The sequence below is a fragment of the Haliotis asinina genome, chromosome 1 (genome assembly GCF_037392515.1).
Source record: "Haliotis asinina isolate JCU_RB_2024 chromosome 1, JCU_Hal_asi_v2, whole genome shotgun sequence".
In the NCBI taxonomy this organism is placed as follows: domain Eukaryota; kingdom Metazoa; phylum Mollusca; class Gastropoda; order Lepetellida; family Haliotidae; genus Haliotis; species Haliotis asinina.
This window is the reverse complement of record NC_090280.1, coordinates 90,997,649-91,015,313: the sequence shown is the minus strand read 5'-3', so window position 1 is coordinate 91,015,313 and position 17,665 is coordinate 90,997,649. Positions and strand designations below refer to the sequence as shown.

The window sequence follows — 17,665 nt, the reverse complement described above, 5'->3', positions numbered from 1 at the left end:
TCACACCGTCCCGTGCCGCAAGGATCTCGTTATTATGATTTTGCGATGCTGCCGAGGTGACGTAAAATCACCTTTTCTCTTGAAAACATTTGGTGCCCATCCACGTGTCTCTTATAACTCACATGACACATAGTCTTCGAGGCATTTTCCTTTGTTTTTAAATGTTTATATACATACACTTCTAATCACCAAGAAATATTCAATATAATATTTCATAAACGATACATAGATCCGACATAGAATTGGTTTTCGAAACCTATATTGATAGGTGGCCAGAGCAGATGACTTACATATTTGCGTAGTTCGGAGCTCATGATGCCACTCACTGGATTGTCTGGTCCAGAATTGATTATTTACAGAACGTAGACATATAAAATAAAAACCATTTTCAAAACATTAAACACTTTGTTCTAACCCGGACTTTCAAATCAATATACGTGAAAGAGAACCAAATAACCTAAATAATACGAGAACAGGGACTTCAAACGAAGGTATTCAGTGAGTTAAGAAAATGCACAACTTAATACTATAGTGATTTAATTGTCAGCACTTAGGTTCCCAATATCTCAGTTGCAGGATCTGAATCGCAACATATTGCAATACAGTTTATTTACTAATACACGGCCCTAGTCAATAAGAGTGTAAGATCACGAGTCCGGTTTTACACCGTTTCAGCAATATCCCAGCGATATCCCAGCAATATCCCAGCAATATCCCAGCAATATCACGACGAGGGACACCAGGAAAAGGCCTCACACAATGACACTGTACCCATTAGGCTTTCATTAGGCCGTTAGGATACCCCACCGTCCATAGCGTCATTCAGGAAATACGGCGGAATCTCACTCTGACAAATGAACAACAGTCAACATTTCTGTGTTTAGCTATTTTCGTATATCCCGAGGCCGTCATACACTTCTTTAGGGGGTGTCCACCAGTGCATCATATGTTTTGTTGGGCGTGGTTCCTTTTCTTGGAGGCTGGGGAGGGACCCCTTTGGAATACGTCCTGGAATAACAACAAACAGGTATCACTTGATCATTCGATCGAACCAGTTAAGAAACCCACAGGAGAGGCATCACTCGCGGTTATTTGAGAGAACCATTTAAAACACCTACAGGACAGGCATCACTTGCGCACTTTGTAAGGTCCCTGCCTGGCATTCGGCCTTAATGGGTACAAGGAGGACTGTTCGGCTAGGAGTCAGTATAATGTCTGACCGGGGTATTCATGCTTAACTGCAGCATGGTATCTCAGTGAGCTAGCACCACAAACCAAGCTTAAGTCTGGGCTGGTACACGCAGCCACACATGTACACGTCGCCACAGGATAGAAATACTCTTAAGGAGGACGTTTAATCCCATTTCATATCTACTCAACTCATTCTAGCGAACTTTTTCAAAACCTTCCGAAAGACATGTTACAGTATGTGTTCGACAACAGATGAAGCATTACCCTTCTTTGATGTAGGCATGTTCCTATAATGATGAGCAGCTTCTTTCTTGTTCCTAGAATGGTTTGTTGGATCTTTCTTGTCATCAACTACCGAATCGCCAATCTTGTGCAAATCGCTGAGGTAAATGTGAAACAACATGATGTTACTGAAATGTTAATATTTGAATCCAGAATTGTTTTCGAGTATAACTTTGTGTTTAAAACGGACATCTGTACACGTATGAAGGAGTGAGTTAGTGTAGTTTTTAGCAGTATTCCCACTATATCACGGCGATGGACACCAGAAATGAGTTTCACAGAATATATAAGTGAACCGAATCTGGTCGCTGAGTAGCAGTTAATGCGATGACAACAATGATGAAACACACAATGTACCCCAAAGAACCCAAAGCCATAACACACACACACACACACACACACACACACACACACACACACACACACGAAAAATATAAAAAAATATATAAAAAAACCCCAACCCCCCAAAAAAAAACAAACAAAAAACAAAAAAAAAACAGACCAAGCAATCAAAAAACCAACAATAGGAAAAACAAACTAAATCAAAAAGGAAAGATTAAAAAAAAATAACAACCCCACCCACCCCAGCTCAGTAAATGAACAAATGCTAACATACGTATATTTTCGAATGGCACTTTATCAGTGAAGTACAGATTCTAGTAACTCCACTAGGCTGTGACCCATCCTGGCATCGAACATAAACTTTAAAAAATGTGGTACCTAATCGCCAGCACACAAAGCAGTCTGCTAACCCACTCAGCCACAAGTGTAAATAGGGATAGGTGGCATTGCCGACAACATGCTCGTATTTGAATGCGGCCAAATTGCATCATATGTGCGTTTTCAGTGAATAAATGGTGGTGTTGTGTGCTATTGTCTGAGCCCCTAAAAGTACATATTTTAATCTTACTAGAAATATTGGTTAATTTTAGGGTATACTTTTCACTTTTAAGGAAAATATAATTTTTTGTCACAATGCATGACAACCTCACCTTTTCTCCTCGGTTCCTCTAACAGACCGTTGGCGTCCTGTAGGATTAGATCAGATGACGTCATTGTTAGTCTGACTGTGTTTGTTTGTTTGTAGTATAATGCCGCACTTAGGAATATTCCACTTATATGACGGGCGTATGTAAACAATAGAGTCTGGACAGAACAGTCCAGTGATCAACAGCATAAGTATCGATCTACACATGGCATGTGTAAACCAAGTACGCGACTCTAACCACCCGTTCAATCATGGGTAGCTGAAAACCAAATCTACCCCGGATCTTCGCGGGTAGTTCGACTTGGGGCACTGTCCACTAAGGGTCAATAACTGCTGGTCAACTTATTACCATGATTGCAAAAGGAAATCCGAATATCCGACATATCCTTACTGAAACACGTATGTGTACTCAAAAGGATAACTTTAAGTGAGTGAGTGAGTGAGTTAATATTTAATGTCACATCGGCAATATTTCAGCCATATCGTGACGGGAACAGACCACTGAAAACGAATATGTGTGTTATAAAACCTGTCGACAAAGGACAGTAAAACAACTACAGTATCACAATTTGAATTAAAACTAGCTTGGAAAGTTAAAACTAATATCAATATTCAGACAATACAATATAAAAACAGACTATAGATCGCCAGCAACAGAAGGTAGGTCACCATACTAGGGGCCATGGGGACTTACAGTACCTTTGCTACCTGCATGGACCCTAGTTGGATTTACACCATCCCTTCAGCCGCTGGCGAGTGTACAATATGCTAGCCACAATTAAAACAACAGGAATACTACGATTAAAAGCCTGGTAGAATTAAATTTACTATGAATGTTTTTGGACTTACGTACCCTCTCAGGAGGACAATATTTTTACAATACTTCAACCCCCTTTGAGGGTACAGCCACTAACGATTCTAGTTACGAATCCAAACTACCAATTATTAAAATATATCTTTTTACAGAAACATATTGCTCACAATTCAATCAAAAAATCAATTTCTTTTAAAAAACCAATAATTAAATGAAAACTAACGCTGGTAAAAAGATCCTTCATCGTTTTAACTGTAAAATACATATCCCTTGTGATGGAGAATTCGACACAGTCAAGCAGAATATGCTTGACCGTGACTCTCTCATCACAAGGGATACAAAATGGAGGATCCTCACCTTTTAACAGGTACGCATGAGTATATCTAGTGTGGCCAATACGACATCGTCGTAGTATGACCTCTTCAAATCTGGACTGACAACCCAAGTGGGTATAACCAATGTAAGGTTTTATCTCATGTAATTTATTTATACCAACTTGGGTGTCCCACTTCTTCTGCATCAGATCATGGATATAAGATCTAATGGTAGCTTTATAATCAGTGTAGGGAAGAAGAAGTGGTGTCACAGATTTGTTGAGTGCTGCCTTGGCAGCAAGATCGGCCATTGCGTTACCGGAAATGCCTACATGGCTGGGTAACCAACAGAAGACGATGTCGTATTGGCCAGTAGCAAGATTATTATACAGTTCAATAATTTCTATTAAAAGTGGATGTTTACAAGAAAGATTTTTAATAGCCTGAAGGCAAGAAAGAGAGTCTGAATAGATTATATACTGTTTACGTTTCGGGTGTCTTTGAATATATTTAAGAGCTGTTAATATGGCGTTAGCTTCTGCTGTAAAAATAGAACTATTTTCTGGTAATCTAGAAGATATTGTTCTGGATCCAATGACAGTGGCACAAGCCACTGCGCCACCGTCCTTGGATCCATCTGTAAATAAGGGTTTGTAATTGCTATATTGATGTTTCAGTTGATTATATTCTTGTTTATACTGTAATTCATTCGTTTCTGATTTTTTAAAAGTCGTTAATGTTAGGTCAACTTGTGGCCTAACCAACTGCCAAGGAGGAGAAGAAAGAAGACGGGAAGGAGCTATGTTTTCCAGCTCAATGCCAGCCGAAGAAAGAAAGGGTTTAATTCTGTGCCCGAGAGGTGGAACAAGAGAAGACTTTTTGTTGTACAAGTCCTCGTAGAGAGGACTGAAAACACAGTTATATGCAGGGTTAGATTCGTTAGAGTATAGCTTCGTGATATATTGTAAAGATAATTTTATACGACGTTGTGTAAGAGATGGTTCATCGGCTTCAACATATAGACTGTCAACAGGAGAGGTTCTAAAGGACCCAAGACAAAGTCTTAGACCTTGATGATGAACAGAATCTAATACTTTTAAGTTGCTGTTGCAGGCTCCACCATATACGATGGAGCCATAATCAAGTTTAGAACGGACAAGTGATCGATATAGATGGAGAAGGGTAGCTTGATCACCTCCCCATTTAGAATTTGATACCACTTTCAACAAATCAAGTGCTTTCAGGCATTTAGTTTTCAGAGATTTAATATGAGGCAGAAACGTAAGGTGTGAGTCAAAAATTAATCCCAAGAACTTGGCTTCCTTGACAACTTTAATGGGAGTGCCATCTAGAGATAGTTCAGGGTCTTTATGTGGTTTGTACTTACGACAAAAATGTATGCAATTAGTTTTCGATTTAGAAAATTTAAAGCCGTTTTCAAGACACCATTTATTTATTTTGTTTAAACATAACTGCAACTGCCGCTCTATGGTATGCATATTTTTACCACGACAAGAAATATTAAAATCATCCACAAATAAGGATCCATCAATGGAATCGTTTAAAACTTTTGATAAACTGTTGATCTTTATACTAAAAAGTGTGACTGACAAAATACTGCCTTGTGGAACACCCTGATCCTGATTGTAATGATCAGACAGGGTAGAACCCACGCGGACTTGAAATTGTCGGTTATTTAAAAATTTGCCTATGAAATGAGGCAAACGACCACGCAAACCGAAATCATGTAGATCTCTCAGAATGCCATACCTCCAGGTTGTGTCATATGCCTTCTCAAGATCAAAAAAGATAGACACAGCATGTTGCTTATTAATCAGCGCGTTTTTCACAAATGATTCTAAACGCACTAAGTGATCGACTGTACTTCTGTTTTTACGGAAACCACATTGTATATCTGTGATAAGGTTATTTGTTTCCAAGTACCAAACAAGTCGATTATTTATCATGCGTTCCATGGTCTTGCAAACACAGCTGGTTAATGAAATCGGACGATAACTGGATGGATCCGTATGATCACGTCCAGGTTTAGGTATAGGTACCACTATAGCATCACGCCACGAAGAAGGAAATTTCCCGGATGTCCAAATATCATCAAATATTGATAAGAGCGTCTCTAAACAGAATTCTGGTAAATGCTTCAGGAGTTGATAATGTATGTTATCAGCTCCTGTAGCAGTGTCATGAGCTTGATCAAGAGCAGTATGGAGTTCATGAATAGAAAATGTTTCATTATAATCTTCCCCATTATCTGAATTGAAATTAATAGTTTTCTTTTCTTCTTGTTTTTGATACTGCTGGAATTTAGGTAAATAATTAGAAGAGGAAGAGTGTTTAGCGAGGGTTTCACTCAGTTTATTCGCAATATCTGATTTATCCGTAAGTAACTGATCTCCATGTTTAAGATGATGGACTGTAGATTTAGTACCCTTACCTTTAATTTTCTGGACCATGTTCCATACCTTGGACATGGGTGTCCGTGAATTTATTGTAGATACATAATTTTGCCAAGATTGGCGTTTATTCTGTTTAAATGTACGCCGTGCTTTAGCATTTAAAATTTTTAATTTATTTAAATTATGCACCATAGGATGGCGACGGAAATAATGTTCTGCTTTTTTCCTTGCCTTCCTAGCTTGTTTGCATTCATCGCTGAACCATGGTTTTCGAATATGTGGAACTGCAGAGGACTTTGGTATACACTCATCAGCTATGGAATTCAGTTCCTCAGAAAAACATTTAATAGCATCAGGAACGTCAATAAAACGTTCGGGTTTAAGTTTTTCAGCACACAGTGTTTCATATAAAGCCCAGTTAGCCTTTTTAAAATTCCGTCTTGATGATGGAGGAACATCAGATGGAGTTACAGCTTTTAATATAGTAGGAAAATGGTCACTTCCACAGAGGTCATCGTGGACTGACCATTCGAATTCATTTAATAGTTCGGAATTTGTAATTGACAAGTCGAGAGCAGAATAAGTCCCTGTACCAGGATGTAAATATGTGTTGGAACCATCATTATAAATACACAAATCATTGTCAGAACAAAAGTCCTCCAACAATTTCCCTTTAGTGTTTATATTTACACTACCCCAGAGTGGGTTGTGCCCATTTAAGTCTCCCATTATGATACAGGGCTTCGGGAGTTGGTCATATAGAGCTTGAAGATCAGTTTTGGCAAATGTCGAAGATGGCGAAATATAGAGGGAGCATAGCGTAAATGCTACATGTAAAGTAATTCTCACAGCAACAGCCTGCATATTAGTATTAAGTGAAACGAGGCTTTGAATAACGTTTTGTCTGACTAGAATGGATGCTCCGCCAGTGGCTCTATCACCCGGAGGTGAAAAACAATGATATGTATTAAAGTGACGAAGGTCAAATGTATCTGTTTGTTTTAAATATGTCTCTTGGAGACATAACGCTGAAGGTGTAAAATCTTGGACTAATAGCTGTAATTCGTGTAAATTAGTCCTCAATCCTCTGCAGTTCCACTGTACAATATTATTGGAATAAACTATCTTTTGGGGGGATTTATTGGGGATCTACCCCGCACTCTTTTAGAGGGCGACAAGCTATGTGCCCTAGAATGGACGTTTTCAGAAACGTCCATGTCTTCAAGAGATCCGTATTTATTGAACAATTGAATTTTGTTCTGTGACCCTTTAGGAGTTCTACCACTTTGATGTTTTGAAGCATCAGGCTTTGGCTTCGGTTTACTTTTCACCGTTTGCTGACTATCAGATGTCGATTGAGACTTTGAGTGTGACTGAGATGATGATTTGTGATCATAAGACCTTGAGGTACTAGGAAGTGATTCCTCAGTCTGTGATGATATAGCAGGGTACAAATGCTGTGGAGAATCGCAATTTACCCAAGTCAAGGTAGTTTGGCAGCCTGTGGTTGATGTTGTTTTAGAGCTAGAAACCGATGATGTTTTTGCTACTGTTGCATAACTTTCTGTAAGATCAGATGTCTTTACCAGTTTTTTGGCCTCCGCAAAAGAGATATTTTGTGTAAATTTTATTTTATTGATCTCCATTTGCTCTTTCCAAATAGGACACTGTTTAGAAAAGGACGAATGGTCGCCTGCGCAATTGGTGCATTTTTTATAATCGCTGTCACAATCTTCTGTTGTGTGTGTCTTCTCACCACAGTGAGCACACACAACAGACAATGTGCAGGTAGATACACCGTGTCCATATTTCTGGCATTTAAAACACCTGAGCGGGTTGGGGATGTAGGTATCAACTTGTATGTTGCAGTAGCCTGCCTTCACTGATTTTGGAGCATTTGGACATGAGAAAGTAAACAGATACGTATTTGTTTTGACGGTTTCATTGTTTCTGCGAGTTGAAAAGCGCTTGACATATAGAACACCTTGATCCTTCATTTCAGATCCTATATCAAGTTCCGACATGTCATCAAACAATCGATCTCTATCTCTCACGATACCTTTACTTGTATTCAAGGTTTTGTGTGCAGAAACCGAGACGGGAATGCCCACGAAAGATTTAATATTCATCAGATTTGTTGCTTGCTGCTTTTACCCACACTCGACTAGCAGGGCACCCGAACGTAAGCGTCTGATGTTCTTCACATCCCCAGCAATGCCTTGAATACCTTTGGATACAGCAAAGGGGTTCAACTTCAAAGGTGTCTTATCAGGAGTCTCAATCACAATGAAACGTGGCCAATACTCAATCGATGTAGACGGTCTATGGTCAGTATCAACAGGGTCAATATCAAGTGGACGTTTTGTTTTTTTGGTTGGAGTTTCATAAGCCATGGTTAGTGTAATACGGTTCATCATCCGAGCTCCCCACCCACCACGGAGTATCACAAGGACAATGCTAAAGTAAGCGGGCCTCCAGCTTACAGCACCAAGGATACCCGGATGATATACTCCAGCAGAAGAATTAGAAATAATTAGTCTACCAGATTGGCCCATGAGCCACCGCCTTCTGGGCATAAGACTCTAGGCAAAAATTTAGAACTTCAAAAATGCATTTTAAAATTCGAAAAGCTCAGTGAACAAATAGGCCAAGACCGAAAGTAAAAAACCAAATAAAATTTGTGCAATGATATATATACTCGATGCACAGGGCTTGGCATGACCAGCCGATTGGTCGAACCGGGCCCATTCGACCACCCGTCTAGGTGAAGTAAGGGCCAAAGTGGTGTGTTGGGCAATGGAACGCAGTTAAAAGCCCCAGTGCCCTCAACCACCAGGATCCCGTCCTCCACCGACACGGGACGCAACCCACGGCAAACGGGTTGGTGGACCAAATATCCCCCCGGGTCCACTACGGGGGTGTCGGCGAGCTCTTGGCGTTACCCAGCACCCACCACGAGGAGGTGGCTCGCCACGGGTGCCGATAACTTTAAGCATTTCACGTCAATGGTAAGAGCGAATGGCCCTAATTCAGAAAATATGTCATTTAAGAACTAAAAAAACAGTACATTCATATGAGGAAACTTACAGTGACGTCATTCACTTATGTAAAATCCCGAGAATATTGGATCTCAGTCTAAAGTATGTGCCCGAGAAAAATGAATCTCAGTCTAAATTATCTACCTGAGAAAAATGAATCTCAGTCTAAATCATCCACCCAAGAAAAATGAATCTCAGTCTAAATTATCTACCCGAGTATAATAAATCTCATACAGATATAAAGAAAGGGAACTGACGCCGTGCTCTCTTTAATCCCATAACTACCAGTATCCCAATCATGGTTACGAACACGCCCGCTGCCAGCCCGATCCCAACACCCTTCAACAGCTCTTGGGAGTCTGAAATATATTATCTGGGATTAATGCCCTCATGAAGAATCGGGTTAGAACAAGCTAGCTATTCTCGAATCGTTCGTAGCCCTACGAACTTCTTAAGCCCATTCTTAACACATTGGCTATATTTGTGAACCAAGCATATATAACTGTCACGCTCACTTCACTTATTCATGGTCCAAGATAAGATCATTCATTATAAGAGACGTCGTTGGGATATTTTGCTTAAAAAGGCATTTAGTGTGCGTGTGCGTGTGCGTGTGCGTGTGCGAGCGTACACCGAGTTCATGGGAAATATAATGAAGCATTTATATGATTTGTTATTCATATCCCTCACACATAAAAGGTTGGGGTTTATAGTCGACGCCTCGTCTGTCCGTTCGTGCGTCCGTAAGCATTTCGTTTCCGGTGCTTAACTGAAAAACTGTTTAATATTTTCACCCAAAAGCTTCTAAAGATCCATGCTGTCTTTAATATCTACAAAGGTCTTTAGCTTGCAAATACTCATTTCGTGTAAAATGCCACCATTTTTGCTGTGTATGAAACATTGTTACCCTAGAGATAAATATGTCGAATTCTGATTAATTAATAGCAAAAGCATACTAAACCATGGATGCAGATTTGACAGAGTGCATGAACCAAATCTGTCACGATACACATTACGCGGGTTGTACGAATGACCTTGACCTTAGATCGAATGTGGCTGTCAGACGGTTGATCGCTTAGAAATTTTAGAGTTGGCATATACAATTATAAGACTAATAAAAACAGATTACAAATAAAATTATTGCCATAATTTTGTATTTGTTTGTGTCAATAAATATGTCCAAAAAATGATTCTGTATTTCACTTTTCGTTTGACGAAACCCCAAATTCCATCATTTTTGTCATAAACCAGTCATCCCCGACTTATCTCCGTTTAAGGCCGTACAGGAAGTATCTTGGCGAAACATTCTGCGTTTTTTTTCTGCCAAAGGTTGGGTGTTGTTGTTTAAAGAGAAGCTTATACTTTTTTTAAAAAAAACAAAACATACAGGCAATAAATTCGTCACACGGTCTTTTGAAAGAGTATACGGGACTGCAACACCCTTGTAAATTTCGTATTTCCTGAGGCGCAAGAAATACGGATTTTACGATCGGTCCCGTGCACCCTTTCAAAACACCGTGTAACTAATAGTGTATAAAATACTGTACATTACAAGCTATTCTCCTTCTCAAACTTGTGTTTGACCCAGGACTGATTTGACATTTTGATAATCACCAGTTAGTGGTTCCTCCGCAAGGTGAATGGTTGTAGCTGCGCAGCCACCTTGTGAGCATGCCGTGACGTCATACAGCCCGAGTGCATCTTCATCAACTTTCACGCGGAGCCATGTCCGAATACCCCGAGACGTCACGTTCTTACCGTAAACGCGGTACACCCTTTCTTCGGTTTCTAAGCCAGGTTGTTGGCGTGGAAGGGTTCGTCCGTCACGTGACCAGTGAACCGTGACGTCAGAAAATGTTGAGGAACTTTGCAGTGAGGACAACACCTTCTTCCTGTTGAGCAAATACAGTGTTACGGGCGTTATCAGCGCGTGGTGCAGCTGAAACAGAATTGATTGATTGTGTATTAAAAGTTTAGTAGGTGCTCGCGCAACTAGGCTCATTCACACATTGCCCATAATTAAGCTTTGCAAAAGTTTTGTTTATTTTATAAGCAAAGTATACTGCCACATACTTAAATTAATCACGAATTTCAATCAAACGTTCATGACAATGTCCAGCCAATGAGATTGAGGTCTGTAAGAGATTCCAGCATTGCCTTGCGTTGATTTTCATATTGTTGGCAATGTAGGAAATAACGAGCCACATCTAGCTAATAACACCCGTGACAGTTGGCAGAAATAACTTTATTAATAATAAACGCTAAACAGTATGTGTTACTGCACAATGCAATGTTCACAGAAGTATTTGTGAAGAAACAGATTTTAGATAACAGTTTCTGAGTGAAGATTGCGAATCCTCGTAATTTTACCTTGCCAACTGAACATTTAAATTTCCAAATTGGATAAGAATTGCATAACAAACGATCTTAATTGCAAATCGCTATTATTGGCTTGTATTGTCCTTTTATCCTAAGTTAAATGAAATTCTAAGATTCAAATGTCCCATTGGAAAGATACAATTTGAGGACTCGCAGTCTTAAATTCATTTTATTTGATGCATTTTTCATTTGTTTATTCATTGATACGTTTTCACTGCAATAGGATCATCAATAGGATTATGTCACGTGAAGTGATGAAATCGTCATCAATATTCCTGTCGGTCTTCATGCTTGCAATACTTTCATACTGAAGCAGTTGTACCTATGTGGTATTATCTGTATCTGGCATGCCATCCAGATCCAGGTTTGGCTTCCTGCGTTTATTAATTGCAATAATAAAAGCCTTTCTAAGTGAGCGTACATGCTCAGAACCGGTGCATGTTTCCTGTTGTTATGTTGCGACTGCACCGGTATGACGTCACTTGATCACGTGACTTTCTATCTCATTATCTTGTGTAATCGCGAAATAATTTCGAGGGAGATGTATTTTAGTTTCCTAATAGACCATTCTTAGCCAGGTCAAATCGAAAGCTTAAATAGGTTGACCCAACCTTGAAAATCTCGAACTAGAAAAGGAAAGATGTATGCCTCTGTGTCGGAGTGATGCCCGCAATCAGTTTACGCTATCGTTTCACCATATTCCCATGGATGAGATCACAAGAAGTCAGTGGATGACGAAAATACGGAGAGATCCTGGAAATGTTTTGTAGTAAGTACGTAAGAATTACGGCATGTGACATTGTCTGCATCTCGACGTGAAGATTTTAATTAGGGCCAGATGCGCAATGTGAATGTCACTCACACAAGCCGTTAAAAAGCCCCCTAAATATGCACTTGTACGCATACTGACCATTATTTCAGAGATACAGGAAACATTACTCGATAATCAAAAACTGAAAAATATATATATATAGATTATGATAATGTGTGAAGGGAGAAAACCTTTGATAAATTATGAATTGATCCAGCCATTGTTGCAATTCACCAGACTAATGTATTTAAATTCATCAATATAAATACTACCCAATATATTTGCTACTTGCAGTTTGAATAAAATGTGAAAATTGTATTGTTAATTCGTCAGAATTACAGTTTGAAGTTATTGTGAATGTGTTTGTTGTTACTAGATTTTAAGACACCATTCCAAAATAATTTGAAATAACAGCACTCCCGGCAATCGTTATTTATTTGGGTTACTTGTTTGTTGTAGTGTGAATTCTGGTATGTTAATCTGATAATGTGTTTGCAGTTACAGGGGTACAGAATAAATACACCAGATCTACAATAAATCAATTTTGACAGTTGTTTCAGATATTCCCCATGCGGGTATCATACGTTCATTCACTTTAAATAATTGTTCACCACCAATTCAGTCAAGAAAAAAATCATCCAGTATTCTCTTGCACCTTGTGCCCCACTCATGTTGACTGAAATAAAAATAAATATTTTCTTAATGATAATGTGGAGGTTCGTCTTTCCCAGCTACTGTAACATGCATGCAGGTATATGAGTTATGATATGAGCACTTGGCAATCACCAGTGGGTACAACTGAAAGTAAATGCGTGAATAAATACCCTGAATCTACAAAAGATTCGATAGGACAAAGCATTTTAAACAGAAACAATACCAAACAAGTAATCTTATCGCATAAACAATACAATTTTGTTTGGTACCGATCCATTCAAGGAGAGCTATCTTGATCTACATAATATCAGTTATAATCTCGATTACCAAGCCCAAGAAACAACACCACCAGTCCCATGCGGAAGTGGATTATTTGAATCCAGATCACGAAATACGTCGAGTCTTTTGCTTTGTTCACATGTTGATGAAGTAAACGAGGGTGAGTCCCTTGGTGATATTTCCACTATCGTCACTTTAGGGTAGTTTCCCTTCATATCTGCCCCGCAACATCGTAAACATTAACGTAGATATCCAGGTTATATGACTCATCGTGATATGTTGTGAAGAACAGTAGTGAGTGAGTGAGTTAAAATTTATCGTCACATCGGCAAGATTTCGGCCATACCGTGACGAAAACGAATTTCATACATAATAAGTAACGGTAATTTGTATAAACCTCTCAACGAAGGACAGTAAAACAGCTAGATTATCACAGATTCTAATGTAAAACTAGCAACTAGATCTAAAAAGGTTTAATTGAATTTTCTGTCCCCTTTGACAGCAATAAGATTGGCAAGATTCAGGAAAAGCATGATGGGTATGCGGATCTCGCCTTTGAAATATCTCGCTTGCATCACAATACACTGTCGTCAGGCTCCCCATTGTTCTCGGTGCCCTTGCTTTGGTACCTCCTCATCTCTTGACGCAGATCAGGAGGGTGCCCGGGTTCTCCACGGGGATCACAGCAGTTCTGACAATCTGGGTAATGCAGAAGGATGCGGTGTTTGGGAGCCTTCATATTCTCCAGAACGTTGTTGGTGGGTTCGACTAGGCAGTGTTTCCTGGGAGAAGTCCCATTCGCTCTCTGGGCTGCGTGTAGAGGGGGTGAGGGCCCTGAGCTGATGATGAACCTTACCGGCCTGACTGTGCAAGAATCACCAAACCCTCTCTGGTGCATTTCAATCTTACTCTGTAAAACATAAAAATAGAAATATCGCCACCATCAATAGGTACACCTCCATTTCCTCACTGGGTTGTGCTCTCAGATTTCCAACCCAATATTTAATAATTGGTAGGGGGAAATGGAGGCGAAGAACGATCTGATATACCACGAGTGGCGCTTTAAATGTTGAAATATATTTCACGTCAGTAATTATTAAATATGGGGTTGGAAATCTGAGAGCACAACCCAGTGAGGTTTGATGTTGGCAATATTTTAGTTTGACATGTGTTACGGTTAAGAATTTGCTGCAACAAACTATGCCAGAAATCCCCTGTGAACCCGCAAAACAGAACAAAGACAAGTCATAAACGTTCAAATTCTGTATTATTTAGGCAAAGAGAGCAAGTTATACAAAGTCACAAGTCAATTTAACAATACTGATTTCAAGTACAATACAAGTGGCAATGGGTCACAAAATATATAGTAGCAAACTCACCAAAGTCTTAGTGTGAGAGAAACAGCTGCAGAATGTAACACAGTGAGCGGTCTGACGGCAGGTAGGAAGATCGAACGTTGACGGAGGCAGAAAGATATCAACTCCAGCGAATGAATGTGAATGTGTCCCCGTCGAACATGACAACTAGCCTTTATATATACTTTCAGTCATTTCCCCAAAGTATGAGCACCTACGGCGATTCGCCACATCTTACACGGTTCAGTGAATAAAACGTACAAATTTCATAACTGTTTTATTTGTGATGAGTCTACACATCTAATTTAACATCATTGTTAAAATGCTTCAGTTTCAGTGAGAAATTATCCTAAAACGTGTAACACGTACTATTTCGATTTGCGCAGCGATCCTTTGTTTACATGGATTGTACGGCTCCACGTGCTGTCATCGAAGCCTAAGGGATAGCAAAACATGCAGCCCGTTTGAAATGTAAATATGTATTGTCAAAGCTTAGTGACGCAGTAGTAGAAAAATATTTACTCAACAGTGTAAAACATTATGAAAACCTCGCTTGCCTTATGCCAGTCTCATCATATTAATGAATGTGCGCATTAGTTTACAAACAAGAGGAAAGTCCGGTCACGTGATATGAACATTATAGCCCGTGGCAGTGATGTTATGTCATCGTTGCGTTGGTTGTGATAATTCACGGAAAACCTGCTGCGAGAATCATAAAAATGCGGATCATTTATTATACGAAATGTGACCCATTATAATTATTATTCAAAACACTAAACGTTGTGACCCAATAATAATTATTACTTAATTAACAACAAAATATACAGAAAATACACACTCGTAACGCATGAAAATATTTTTCGGAAGGAAACGAGGGAAGTATGCTGCCAATCGCTCGATTCGCTCGCATATAAAAAGACTGGTCATTTTCTCTCTGTTGCGCATTCTCTGTCCCATTTGCGCTACAGTTAGCTCGTGCATGCATAAACCAACTCAACCAGCCAAACCAAACGATCACGCCAGAGACCTGTCGAAGACCATTTCTAATCCGGATCTTCACGGGTCTCAGTAACATGATCAAAAGTGCATACAGCATACTTACAGACAACAGCAATGTCCATGTTTTCATTGTAACTTTTCCTCGTGAACTGGAAATTCCACGTCTGTCTACTGTACACATCAACCACCTCTTTTGACACATTGATTTCCAGTCTGAACTGATTTGCTTTGTTCAAACATACGCATTTGAATCCTTGATAACTTTGGCAAGATGGCATTGTAGGGTGTGTGAATGGGATAAAGCACAGCGTCTTGTGAGACGGATCTGTAGCGCTAGTATTCACAACATTCAGCGTTTCGGAGAAGGGACCGGTATGCATCATCACCACATTGAAGGTGAAGGGTTCTCCAGGGAGAGCAACGGCTATCTTTGTCAGTCTTGTAATCTCAATTTCATATGCTGCAACACAAGAATGATAGAAACAGACATAATGGCTCACAAAGACCCCATGCTAAAGGACTGCCAAAGCAAAACCTCCCTCGAATCAGGTGTTTGTTAAACCAAAATATACTATGTACTGTATGTGTTTGCGACATCTAAAGTGTTTATTTATATATTTATTTGTAAATCAATACCATACTTTTTATGTTTACCTCCCAATCAAGCACTTGTTTGATAGTAATTTCATCGTATTTCATGGTGTCAATCACTGGATTATCTGGTCCAAACTCAATTGTTTCACACATACTAATGGTTCAGCAGATACGATACATTCGTCCGTTTTGTGTACTACGTGTAAATGCCATTTCCATGACTTTTAAATTTATGTTTCCAGGTAGCTCTATGCCCATGTGATGTGATAGTAATTTAAAAGTGTATAATGATATTTAAAGCTGAAATCGTAATATTACCCGCAAACTTTGCATAGTATAAACGGCGGTGGTGCAGCCTGATGGTTCAAACGTCGCCCGTCATGATGAAGACTGGAGTTGCATGAGTACAATGTGTGACGCCCAATTTTGGCTTCCCTCACTGTGCTTTGGCTGGAAAAAAATGCGGAAAGCGGTGTAAAACCAAACTCACTCACTCACTTAAACTGCCGACTGAATAAGCTATGAGTTGCAATTAATACTTATCTTAAGTAACATCTATTGTAAATGTGAACATAGATTGGTGACTTTAATGTTGTTCTGGTTAAAAGATTCAAAACATAGTCTTATACACGGAATGTACAGAATCTTCGCAGTACACATCTTTTAGCAATAATCCAGGGGAGGACACCATTACTGTGATAAACACACTACATCCCACTTGAGAACGAGTGTGTTAATCGTTCTTCGTCACAGATTTCTGTCAGCTACAGGAACCAGGGCTGAGATGTTTAGAGGTCGACTGTCCTCACAGACCATTCGAAATCGGTTGCGGGCTGCCAATCTCCATTCTCGACGTCCATATCGTGGGCCAATATTAACGCCGTTTCATCAACGTCAACGTCGGCTGTGGGCCCAACGTCACCTCCGATGGACCCAGAGAGACTGGAATCGAGTCGTCTTTAGCGATGAATCCAGGTTCACCGTTAGGTTCGCGGACGGCAGGCACAGAGTCTGGAGACGACGTTGTGAACGGTATGCCCAATGTTGTGCACAATCGACAGATTGGAGGGCTGATGTTGCATGGTGTGGGGTAACAACACCATTCTGTGGTAACAACCGTTCCATCCGTGGAAACCTCACAGCTGCTGCTTACCGCGACCAGGTGCTCACCCCTGAACACGTTCCTTTCATGGCGGGTCATGGCCCAGGTCCACAGTTCCAGCATGATAATGTTCGGCCGCATACCGTGATGTTGACACGAAATTTCCTTCAACGCGCTGGAATCAACGTCATGGAATGGCCATCGAGGTCTACTGACCTTAATCCAATGGGGCACGTGTGGGATGCACTTGGGAGAAGGCTTCGTGGTCTTAAAAAACAAACCTCAGAATTTGTAGGAACTTGGTGCTGCCTTGCAAGAGCAATGGCGCAGAATCCCCAACCATGGGTTCACAAGCATCAGGCAGTGGATGAGGAGACGGTACCGGTGTTTGGCAGTGGTGAATGTGCGGGGCGGCCATACACAATATTGAACTGAGAAATTTCGAATTCTT

The 17,665-nt window shown here is 40.0% G+C and overlaps 1 pseudogene; it reads right to left on the bottom strand.

Annotated features, from left to right (window-relative positions):
• Positions 1–880: 880 nt before the first annotated feature.
• LOC137277026 (uncharacterized) lies at positions 881–17,355 on the bottom strand (annotated as a pseudogene).
• Between the last annotated feature and the right edge of the window lie 310 nt (positions 17,356–17,665).